This window comes from Benincasa hispida, chromosome 2 (assembly GCF_009727055.1).
Source record: "Benincasa hispida cultivar B227 chromosome 2, ASM972705v1, whole genome shotgun sequence".
In the NCBI taxonomy this organism is placed as follows: Eukaryota; Viridiplantae; Streptophyta; class Magnoliopsida; order Cucurbitales; family Cucurbitaceae; genus Benincasa; species Benincasa hispida.
In genome coordinates this window covers 33618104-33629362 of record NC_052350.1, presented here as the reverse complement: position 1 = coordinate 33629362, position 11259 = coordinate 33618104, and the positions used below count along the sequence as shown (strand labels likewise).

General features: G+C 33.0%; 1 long non-coding RNA gene across 5 annotated transcripts; it reads right to left on the bottom strand.

Moving 5' to 3' along the window:
• Positions 1-3094: 3094 nt before the first annotated feature.
• LOC120071759 lies at positions 3095-6596 on the bottom strand. 5 transcript variants are annotated; one of them, XR_005480338.1, is made up of 9 exons: positions 6502-6596; positions 6214-6422; positions 5735-5824; positions 5369-5463; positions 5180-5261; positions 4869-5106; positions 4629-4753; positions 3581-3749; positions 3095-3499 (listed from the first exon to the last, which is right to left on the bottom strand). It is a non-coding gene; the product is annotated as an uncharacterized LOC120071759 (long non-coding RNA). The 5 variants fall into 5 exon arrangements; XR_005480339.1 differs by having other exon boundaries at positions 3581-3812; positions 4629-5106; XR_005480336.1 differs by having other exon boundaries at positions 4629-5106.
• Positions 6597-11259: the final 4663 nt, after the last annotated feature.

Here is an 11259-nt window from a genome sequence, read left to right as displayed (position 1 = left end):
ACTCTTCTCAAATCCGCCGCATTTAGTTATTTCATTACCGCAAACAACAATCACAACAACTATTGATTTATTTGGTTACCGCAAGGTTTTCGTGAAAAATTATCACTGCATACTGTTTTTCCAAGTCCCTGAGTTCGACCCTGGACTTACCAGGAAACTCAGTGGGGTTTACACTTGGATTCCACTGAGAAAACTTGATTGCTCAATGCAACTCCATTATCGCATTTCATCCCTAATTCCACATTATAAAATAATGCATCAGTCACAATGGTTGGTTTGACTTCCCTAATTCCTATTTGAGCAAAAATTGAATAAGGCATTAAGTTGATACTTGTTCCTAAGTCACACAATGCTTTGCCCAAACTTTGTCCTCCAATCGAATATGGGATTGTAAAGCTAAGGATTTGAATCCTCAGTAGAAGCGAGTGATCAACTTTGTGTTAGTGAATTCATTTTTGGAAAGAAATTAAGCATACTATCTAAATATCCAGAGTAGAAAGGGAAGACAAGAGACTTACCCTAGAAGAAAATCGTTCTTCACGTACTCTTCTCCAAAAGGTCACGAACACTACTCTTTCTCACGAGCACAACATGATCAAATCTCCAACACAGGACACCAAGAAGGAGTTGTAGGCTCTCCTTTGACTTTTGGTGAGGGAAAGAGATTTTATTGAGAGAGAGATTTTTTAGAGGAAGAAGAATACAGAGTTTATGAATCTGTGTGTTTTTCACGTATTGATTTGAACTCCCTCTGTGATTCCTTTTTTTTTTTCTTTTTCTTTTTCTTTTTTTTTTTGTTTTTTATGAGAGAGTGAGGGGAGTTATTCAAAATAATTTCCTTTAGTACCTAGAATAACTCCTTGAGAGTTATTCGACATTTAATTATATTAAAATTAATATAATAAAATAAAATTTATATTATATCACATATAATATTAACCTATAGTTTATATTATATCATAGAAAATATAATCTAACTTCACATTCTCTCACAAAACCTATAGTTTTATATGATCATATTCATATTAATTTTAACCTATAATTTTAATATGAATCACATTCATATAATTGATATTTGAATCATATTCAAATATTTATCTCTCTCATCAAACTTCATATTATAATGTATCTATATACATCATATGAATTGCATTCATATAATTAATTTTCTTTAATTAATTTGAACAATTCAAATTAATACAAAAATAATTGATCCTTATTGAGCTAGCAAGGGACCTTATAGATCTACCGATTAGAAGTTCTAATAATACAATATTAGTTTATTAAATTAATCGATATTCATTAACTACCGGTCACTCCATTAAAGGCCGACGGCTGCACTCTTTGCACTATAAATATATTTCTATATCCATGGATATAACTAATCAACAATAAGTTGACCCTTCACAAATTGTTCGTAACTATAGCTGGGTCAAATTATCATTTTATCTCTGTAGTTATATCTAACTTCTTAAGTACCACTGATCTCTCTAATAAAAAATTAGCTATGGTCTAACTATAAACTAGATCATTCTCTGGCCAGTGAGAGGGTGAGGCACCTTATTGTTCAAGACCTACAATCAGCCTTTAAAGGAACAATTCATCTACTTACCATATGACCAGAAAGAAGTGAATTCCATTTCGTGTAGCTATGTTCCCAACTCCCCACTCGAACGTATTACCAAATGGTAGGCATATTGAGTTGGCGAATGTAGCCATTCTCACCCATGCAGATCAAAAGATCGCCCTTATAGGCAAGAGTTGTGAACTAGGTCAAGTTATCTATGGTCATTCTAGTGAAATGTAAGTCTCTTCATGTAACGGTGTTATAAAGAGAAACTAATCATTTCGTGGTTCGGTCTTATACAAACTCTTTGTATAGGATACTCACATTCACATGTCTCCACATGGATGATCAAGATCAAATAATTTGTAATGCTTTAAAACATTTGTAACAATTACAAAGTAGGTTGTATCTGTAGTGTCACCAAGATAAGGTACCCAATTTTATCCATACACTATAGACCATTCAAGTTATTACTTAAACACGATCCACTTGTATGTCACAACATATATATTTAAACTATATTAAATAACCTTGAATCTTAGTTTATTGGATTTGGGTTAATGTAAACTAAATGTCAAATAAAATAACACTTTATTTTATTAAATAATTAATTAGTGTACAAATAATTTATAAACTATAAAACCCACATGATTAGGCATCAATCCCAACAAAAACTTCAAGGATCTTTTAATTTTGACGGGATTTTGCTGCTAACCAAAACATTGCAGTACTCGATTAGTGCAACTGTTTCGTATTCTGGCAGCTTCTAGATAATATGTTCTATAGGAATTTCATATAGTTGAACATTTCTTCTAATGCTTCAACTAACGGAATGCTAATGTGTAGCTGCTTCAGGATATCCAAAAACTTCTTAAATGGTGTCTTGATTTGCTTTATGGAATTTTTGGGTATGTTAATCTTTTTGTATAGTTATTATTTTGTAATATTATACAATTTATAATACATTACATTATATATTTTTTATTCTAAAAAATAATTCAGTTTATAACATGAAATAATCACTATAAGAAAATTAATCTTTTTCGAAGGTCAAAACCTTCGGAAAAAAACATTTAATAGACCTTCAATACATTTTTTTTCAAAGGTTATCTCAACCTTTGAAAAGTGTCGAAATAGATCCCGTCGAAAAAACTTTTTCAAGGTTTACTAACATTTGAAAAATATTATTTTTCAAAGGTTAATTAACCTTCGAAAATTATTATTTTTCAAAGGCTATATATCTTCGATAATTGTCAAATTATTTATCGATAATTATCTATATCAAGTAGTCTTTTTCGAAGGTTTTCATTATTTTTAAAGGTTTATCATGTTGTTTTCAAAATTTTTAAAACCTTCATAAATACTTATTTATCAACAATTGTATCCTTCGAAAATTCTCGTACAAAACTTTTTAGCACATTTATTGACAATTTCGGAAGGTTGTTTTTACTAATTCATCTACATGTAGTATCCTGAATTACAAAGTATACGAATAGAGTAGAAAAAATAGACAATGACATAGATGGAAGTAAACTTATATATCATAAAAGTATACCAAAAGGCTATCGAAATTCTATAACATCAAACTACAATTGATCAACTAGAAACAAATTTTTTACGCATCTTTGCTATCATTTTTTGAAATCTATCCTCAAAACGATTTTCTAATTCACTTATTTAATGCCTAAGTGCTTCTACCTCAACCTCTCTTTGTTGTTCAAATTCTTGAAGTCGTCGTTTAGACTCATTAAGATGACGCTCAAGATCGCGTATAGTAAACGATGATCCAAACAACTCAGAAAGAGTAACACCTACTCCATAACCACGAACACGCCCGTGTTTCTCCGGTCCAAATACTCGTACGAAAATCTAATCCTCGTTCATGTCAAGTGTACCATCAATCACTTGAGAAGCATATGATTTAAGTTCCGACTACAAATACAAATTCACATATTATAATTCAAAACTAACACATATAAATTCAAATGTTTACAACAAACAAACACATGTCACCTAAGCAGGGCTACAATATTCACCGAATTGCCACTTGTCACTGTGCTTTTGTTGTCACCTCTTTTGCACAACAAGCGAACAAGAGAGTGTTTCTAGTATGTTCAACGTAACTTCTTGCAGGGCTCAATGTACAGATGATGGTTGTTCTAGCATTGCCACCTAAGCAAGGCTGCAATATTCGTGTCAGCTTAGAATCTCTGTAATTGATATGACCATTTCTTCCTTTGCTACACTACATTACAACACCAAGGGTTTTCAAAATACAGAGAGCTTCACTTACTGTACAAATTTTACAAAAAGAAATAGAAAAAGAGTGGGGTGGGGGGGGAGGGGCGCGCATAACATGTAGTCATCAACCAATTTGATTTTTTTACACCAAAAATGTGTCATTGTAACAAAAGTTAATCCAAAATTTGTCATCACATAATATTTTGTTCCTTTCCAATCACAAAGGCATCCATAATGGCTAAAGTGAATCTTTCCATAAATGAGTTTTTCCAAGATTCAAGTCCCATTGAATATCTTTCCATAAATTTGTTATCACAGAAAATTTTTATAAGGAAGATGCTATATAAGTTAGTGAAACATCAGGAAACATTTGATAAGCAAAAACTCGTGGGGAGCATAACTGAACTATTAATACAGACACAAGTCACACGACATAGTAAACCAGAATAATAGATCTTAAGATCGTATAAGTAGGATACACGCAAAGCCAAAAAGAAAAAAACAATTAAAAATGATTGTAGAATTGCACATAGATACCATACGAACATAAGAAACTTCTGTATTGCCTGGGGAAAACCTATCTATATTTCAACACTTTTTACTCCCTCCCTCTAGAGTTTTATGTCATGCATCAGTGACAAGTGGCAATTCGGCAAAAAATGACAATTCACTCAAATCTAGAGGAGAAAAAGGAAATAGAAAAAAATGACAACATCAGGAAGAACCAGACCCATAATAACAGAGCAAAATAGTTTCCAACAGACCTTGAATAATAAAAATGTCAAACAATGTAAAGGGAAGGAAAGAGGACTTCAAGTACCTTAATTTGCGAATGACAGTACCCAGAGTCAGTAAATTGCGATTTATGTTATATCCTTCTTTCAATCTCGCCCCTGCTGATAATGCTTGAGTTGCATATTCACTCCCAGCTAAATCAATAAAACTCTGCTAGAAATGACGGGAAAGTGACACATTGAAGTGTCGTTGAGTATGGAAGTCTCTTAAAAGTTATATTAGTTGTGTGGTTATGTACACACAATATACGGTTAGAGGTCATTACCACACTAGTAGCAAGTGTGGTTGAATTGTTTTTTCCTAAAAACTCTCAAGCAGAACTTTCAATTGTCTGCATGAATCAACAAGGAAGTTGGTTGATTTATCCCTGAGATGAAAATTGAATCCTTAAATCAGTTGATCGTGGGATTAATTAAGAAGAGACGTGAAGTACACCAGTTTAATAATTGGATGAGATCTAGAACTTTTCTCATTCAGTGAGGTCTCTCCAATCCGTCGTTGAGCTGCACATTATAACCAGATTTCATTAAAATATGAAATAATCAGAGACTGACAATTTTTTTCAAAATGCTTCACCTTCACAAATTGAAATGAGCTCCCTTAAATGGTTCCAGTCCCTCAAAGTTTCCTCGGTGACTTTCTCCACAATAGTTCCTCGCTGCTGACAAACAAAAACTATGGTAAAATGCCAAAATAGGAAAACTATAAGAATTCTTTTCCTACATGTAAAAAAACAACATATTCGCCTCCTGGTCATCTAGCAACCTGAGAGGACTAGTATCTGTGCTTAGGAGGTCTCTAACAGCTTCATTGTATATCTCAATAGCTGAAAATTTCACAATGAATGCACTTTCTTCATGCTGAAATTTGTTTCAAGGAAAATAAACAAACAAAGACGATAAGAATAGAGCTTGCTTCCAGTAAAGGTAAAGAGTGTAGTGAAATAAACACAATTATCTCACCCTTCTAATGTAATCAAATATATTAGTCACTGAATATTCAAGAATTCCATTCATGGTGCAAAAATACTTGCTGGAAATTTGGAAGCATATATATTGGAGTAAGATTTTGACTAGTTCATTGACGCCTTGACATATTAGATTTCAAATTGGAATAGAATTGTGTACTTACAGTTGATACCACTGACTACAGAAAATACAATTTCTCTGGCTCTTTCCTCGTACACCTGCTTTGTAGAGCAATCACCTCGAAATATTCTATCTATCACCAGAAAAAGTGAGCAACAATTAAATAAACCTCCTATACAATACCATTAAGTCAAAAATTATATTCATATTAATGGCGTCCTTCCATAGCGTAATGTACAGGCATAAAAATACTTCAAAACATGGACTTACTGTACAAAGCCACAGTCAGGAAAAAAAGGTCATAATCACTAAAATATATATAATTCATATAACAAACAACATGTATATAAGAATACCATCGAGTGATGAAGTGAAATCCTTCAAGCTCAAACAAAAGAAACTATCAAAACATTCAATAAAAATGTGTGAAAGGAATCCTGATCAATACAAACCCGAAAAGTTACATGTTTACAGACGTCTTATAGAGGATTTTGAAAACGAAGAGAGATTAACATTTCTCACCAAAAGTATAGGCACTTGGAAATGTAGACCCCTCCCGTAAGGTATTTCGGTACAAGATACTAAAACAAGATTTTTCTCTTCACGAGCATTTATCCCCTGCATCAACTCCTCTCCAGCAACCTTCTCCCAGCCCAACTGGCCACTCTCGAAGATGAAACAAGAACAGACACCCAAGTCATTGTGCTCATGCTTCGCACGTTCACAGGACGCTGTTGAGATTTACAACAAACAAATTAGTTCCTTGAACAAGAAAAGGAAAGCTTATAAGCTCTTAATGACTGAAATTACCTGCATAAAATACTACTAATCACTAAATAATACAATATGCTAATGCTAATTACTTAATGTCGTAACCATTCAGCAAGCCATGAGTGCCTTCTGATCTGACCAACCCCCTCACCCAACCAACAATAAAAAGAATATAATAACTGCAACTACAAGCTAATCATTGCTATTTACCCGCCACCCGCGAAATGATAAAAGTTAGAAAGCATATTAATGATAATTACCATATCATGGTTAAGCCTTAAGCAAGTTAAGGAGGAGCTGCGACATATACCACTAGAGGCACAAATTCTGCAAATAGACTCAAGCGTTAAGCAAGTTCAATTGGCATATCTAATACAAAACCAAAGTTCGGAGCTCCTTAAGTTTAATTCAAATGTTGGCTCAATAATTAAGAGAACAGTTCGTGGAAAATACAGTCATACATATACCACTGGAGGCACATCTCCAATTGGCATATCTGATACAAAACCAAAGTCCGGAGCACCTTAAGTATAATTCAAATGTTGGCTCAGTAATTAAGGGAACAATTCGTGGTAAATACAGCCATACATAGAGTTTAGAACCACAAACGTCGACCCCGTAGGGGAAAAGAAAGGGAAAAGAAGTGCATCTAAACGAAGGAAGAAAGAGAGAGTAGGCGGAGCTATAATCGTAGTGTTGAATTAAGATCCGAATACTTACGAGTTTAATTTCAACCTCTTCATTCTTCTGTATATTAGTACCTGCAGATGAAATTGAAGCATTAAAATCTAGTTGTTGTAATAGAGCAGCATAATGAGAAGTTGGAATGGAGAAAAACTAGACGAACCAAGATAGATCTCCCCAAAGGAGCCACTACTGATCTTCCGACCAAGGTGAAACTTATTGCCAACGTGAGGTTCCATCCAGGAAGGAAAAAGAAGAAAGAGAAGCATAGAAATGGAAGATGATTAGGAGAAGTTGAACATGGAATCGAGGGCGAAGAATTAAAAATTCATCGTCATGTTGATGCTGAGAAGAGGAATCAGAGGTTCATTGATTAAGAAAGAAATGAAAGAAAGCGAGAAATTGCAATTACAGATCTAGGGCAGGGCAAGACATGAATTTTGGTTATCATTTCAGAATAAAAATAAATAAATATCACTCGTGCATAGCCTATCGTTTAGCTACTGCACCCATCGTTTACCTCCATCGTTTAGCGCTGACGCCTCATCGTCTAACGCATCCGCCTATCGCTTAACATCATCGCCTAGTGCCTATGTCTATCGCCTAACGCCCATCGCTTAGTATTCTGCCTATCATGTAGGGCGTTTGCTCATCGTTTGGCATAGCACGGCTATCGTCTAGCACTATCGTCCAACTTCTACGCTTATCGTCTAGCGGTTTCACTGATCATGCAGTACTTTGCTTATCGTATAGCCCGATCGTCTAGCGCATCACTCCTCATCGTTTAACGTCATGCACATCTTCACGATCGTCTAACACATCTACTTATCGTTTAACGTTATCGTCCAGCACCTGCGTCTATCGCCCAACGCCCGTCGCTTAGTATTCCGTCTATCATGTAGCGTGTCTGCTCATCGTTTAGTGCAACACGGCTATCGTATCTAGCGTTATCATCTAGCTTCTACGCTTATTGTCTAGCGCTTTCACTGATCGTGCAATACTTTGCCTACCATATAGCCCGATCGTCTAGCGCGTCACTCCTCATCATTTAACGTCGTGCGCATCTTCATGATCGTCTAACGCATCCGCCTATTGCTTAGCGTCATTGTCCAGCGCCTGCGTCTATCATCCAATGCCCATCGCTTAGTATTCTGTCTATCGTGTAGCGTGTCTGCTCATCGTTTAGCGCAGCATGACTATTGTCTAGCACTATTGTCCAGCTTCTACACTTATCGTCTAGCGCTTTCACTGATCGTGTAGTACTTTGCCTATCGTATAGCCCGATCGTCTAGTGCGTCACTCCTCATCGTTTAAAGTCATGCACATCTTCACTATCGTCTAACGCATCTTCACGATCCTAACCTTTCTCAAAGATATTTATTAACCTTCAATAAAATGTGCATATTTTTCAAAGGACTTATCAAAGCCTCCGATAAATGTATGTCTTTCTCAAATGTTTTTATTACCCTTTGATAAAAGCTACATATTTCTCAAAGGTTTTTTCAAAACCTCCAATAAATATATATCTTTTTCAAAGGTTTTTATTAACCTTCAATAAAAAGTACATATTTTTCAAAGGTTTTTCCAATACCTTCAATAAATGTATATCTTTCTCAAAGGTTTTTTATAGCCTCCGATAAAAGATGGTCGAAATCGCTCAATTTTCTTGTAGTGAATATACTTCTAGAAGTTTTCATTTTTCTTAATATAATCTGCATATTAAAATTTTAAATTCATCTCTTGGAGACACTGCAAATATAAAAAGGTTGTTCTCAAAATTTACGCTTGTTAGATTACAAAATTTGAAAACAATTTTCGAAAACAAAATCTATATTGTTTTGTCAAACACATATTTATTGAATTCAGTTAATTTATTGTAAACTTAAAACATAATTTAGAATGTCAACCAAATAAACCATGTTTCTCTAAGAAATGGTAAAAAAAAACAAGCCTAATTTTTCGAAACATGAAGCTAAATTGAGTCTTAAAATTCAAAATATTTTAAAATTGAACTAATTGAGAAAAGCTAAAATATTACTTTAGTCATTATTTAAAATTTTGTATAGAAGTTTGAAGATGTCAAAAAAAAAAAAAAAAAAAGAAAGAAAGAAGAAGAATAAGAAAGAAAGCACACTAGTGCGAACTTCATAAGTTAGAGTCAAATATTAATTTATGTACATTTATCGAGGAACTACATTTTCTTTTGTTTCTCTATTTTCAACAATTATCGAAGAATTCTATTATACAATTCTATACTTAAAATGCAGATTTTTAACACCAACATATTAATTCAAAACTTCATAACTCAACTTAGTGCCAAGAACAACCCATAAGGAAATTAGAAAAATGATGTGTAAGAGAATTTATCTATTTGCTTGAATTCCAGCTAAAGTTCTTAATAGAAAGTGGGGGTTTAATTAGCTAATTAATTAAGAATTAATAACCTTGCTTAGCAAAGAAATTATCCTATACCAAAGTGATGTTAACAAAGCTTTACCAAATAATAAATATTACCTACTTTAAAAAATACCTAAAGACAAGAGTGTGTGGCCCAAGTGGTTAAGTTAATTAAGGTCATGTTTGGCATCATTCATGAGAAGGATTTACCAACCTCTTTAATTTTCTTAAAACCAAATTCAGTTTCCTCACAATATATCTTATTATGTCTTTAGTTCTTTATGTTAAAGATATTCAATCTCCCTCTCCAAAGGGTTTAGATTCTGTCAACAAGACATTGCTTGGAATGCACTACTTTCAAAGTTAAGAGTCCAAATTAAGTAAGGAGATAAGGGGGAAATGCTAAAAGGGAAACCTTAAAAAAGGAAAAAGGGAACCCCAAAGCTACAAGATTATGAAATGAGTTACTTAAAGTATTGGTGACTTGTTTCATAAGAGATGTAAGTGAGAGAACTCGCATGCTTACAAGGGAGACCATGTTCCATGACACAAGGAGAATATACACATTGAGATTAGAAGTAAAGATGACGGTCAGAGATAGTTTATAACTAAAACCAACATTTTTAATCATGAAGTGTTTGGAGGATACTCATATGTCATATTTAAAATGGATTCTTTTTAAAGGTGGAGATTTGAACTTGGAAAAAGTTTTTAATGCTTTGATCAACTGTGTTATTATAGTTGTGTTTTTTGTCTAAAGTGAATGACTAATATTATATTAATATACATATAGGGAAAAAAAAAAATAGTGGCCTACCACTTTTCATAATCATTAGTTGATTCATCATTATATATACATATCTGTGTGTGTATATATATATATGAAGGATGTGTGGTTTGCATAACAATTATTGATTAATCTCTTAACACAGGTTTGAATCTAGCTAATTCATAGGATTTGCAAACCCAGTATTATCAAATATATATTTAATTTTGTTAAATTTAAGCTAAATAAACTTTAATTCATGAGTCACTTCCTTAATTAGAGTATATTAAACTCATACAACAAATTCTAAAAGTTAATATACTTAATATCATTCCAATCTTGAGTTAATAGACAGATACAAATTACTCCTAACACGTCCAAGTTTGTATCTATTAAACAGTGTTTTAACTTTAAAATCTATCTTAAACAATTTACCGAACTTTCAATTTCATATCAAATACAAATTCATAAACATATTTAATAGGTCCATAAATTATTAATTTTTAATCTAGTAACTCTATATATTGAACATTAATTAATCTATTTGATTTAAAATTGAAATATATGTCACTTAAAGATATTAAACTATCAATTTTGTATCAAATAAGTTATTGAGTCAAGAACCTATGAGACATAAATTTGGACATAGCCATCGGCCTACTAAACCTTAGGCATCCAACTAACCCAAATAGGAACAATGAAATGATTAAAGATGTTGAGTTTGTTATTTAGGTATGAAATAGAAACCCTCAGTAATTGCTAGATTCTTTATTTATTTATTTTTTTTCACGTCCAAACATACCCATCAAGTGGAATTAACAAATCCTTAACTCAATTAATTAGGTCTTTTTGTAAAATTATTTAATTATTTTTTTCTTTTTTTTGGGTACCAACAAACCCCACTTTACTTGTAGCTAAAAAGGGTTTGAGATTGTATACGTAAAAATGAT